A 1,619-nucleotide genomic window follows, 5' to 3' on the forward strand; every position below is an offset into this window, starting at 1 on the left:
CTCAGCAAAAAGATCTTGTCTTAATACAATATCTTTTAATCCGTGTTGTCTTTTTTTCCTCTAGAACATATGAAAGAACTTTATATTATTTGATTCTGTAGTAGGGCATCCCATTTCTTTCCGTCAATAGACTTACTCATCCAAACTGATTAGGTGTAATTGTGAGAAAGAAAAGGTCAAGACTTATCAAGTACTTTATTTCCTTCCTCATCTATTTAAGAGAATATTTGTTATAAAGATGTTGTTATTGTTACATAACTTGGAACACTGGAACATAGGAAGTAATTTTGCAGCTGTGGACTGACCCCCAGAGAATAAGAATGTCCTTTCCCTCACTGTGCTGGTGACATCATCCAAGGTATCAAATCCTGAGGCCTGATTTTTAAAGGACAGATTTGCTCTTTTCCATAATCTGAAGAACAGAGAGGGAAATGGAAATCAAAACCAAATTAAATTATATCAGTCTACATCACTACACCTTCACCATCTGAAACAAAAAAACTGTCAAAATCAATCAGAAAGAGATAACTCTCTAATATTTTATCTCAAAAAATAAATTTTCAAAAGTTAATAATTTAAAGAGATATAATTAAATCCATAAGTGCATGGAGAAAAGAAGAAGCCTTTGTTAGAAATGATTTTGTAGTTCCTGGTCATTACTTGGCCTATGAAAACAGATGTTTGTTGACAATGAATGAATATGAAATGCTAATATGCAAAAGCTTTTATAGTCCACTTGAGAGCACGGCAAACAACTCAAAACAGAGGTAGAAAGTGCAGGGGCAAGAGAATACTTCAAACAATGCCCTTAGTAGTGATAAAAACTACCAGCCAAAGCAGTAATGTGGGGCCAATATTTGTCAACCAGAGCAGTACACTGACTGATTAAGTCCATTGTTAATGAAGGCAGAGAAAAAGTAATTTTAAAAGAAAACAAACCAAAAGAATCTTTTGTTGAGAATGTAAATTAATGCAATCTGTTTTTTAATATTTAATGTTTTGTTTTATTTAGAAATGTTTAAAAATTCTTAATTCATCTAACAATGACCATAACAGCCAATACATCCAAATATATACGACATATGATTGCGAAAAAATATATTTTCCCAAAAGACAAGATGGAGTAATACTTTTTATATTTATGCATATCTTTTTTAAATTTTATTTTTTCAATTTTAATGAACATTTACAGAGATTTTGGATTTCCATTCATTCATTGTTGCACTTTTCTCCCTGCCCACCCCTGCCCTCCAGTTTGCTCCTCTCTCTGAATAGCAAAAGAAAAATTCCTTCATTGGTATACAGTACCCCAGCAGTCCCCTGTCCCCACCACCCCGAGTGCACTCCACTATGCAGCCTTAATTCTGGACTCTTGTGATAACCATAATACCCTACCATATATCGCTTTTAAACAGTTCTCTCCCTCATCTGTTTCAATGTGGTATACATAATTTATCTAGTTTTTCTCAGTTTTACCCCAAGCCTGATGTCAGACCCCTTCTACAACAGTGGCACTATACAGTATTTGTCTTTTTGTGACTGAGATATTTCACTCAGCATAATGTCCTCCAGGGTCACCCATTTTGAATAATATTGCATGAGTTCCTTGTTTTTCAATG

Source organism: Elephantulus edwardii, unplaced genomic scaffold (assembly GCF_000299155.1).
Source record: "Elephantulus edwardii isolate Elephantulus edwardi_28Jun2011 unplaced genomic scaffold, EleEdw1.0 scaffold00039, whole genome shotgun sequence".
In the NCBI taxonomy this organism is placed as follows: domain Eukaryota; kingdom Metazoa; phylum Chordata; class Mammalia; order Macroscelidea; family Macroscelididae; genus Elephantulus; species Elephantulus edwardii.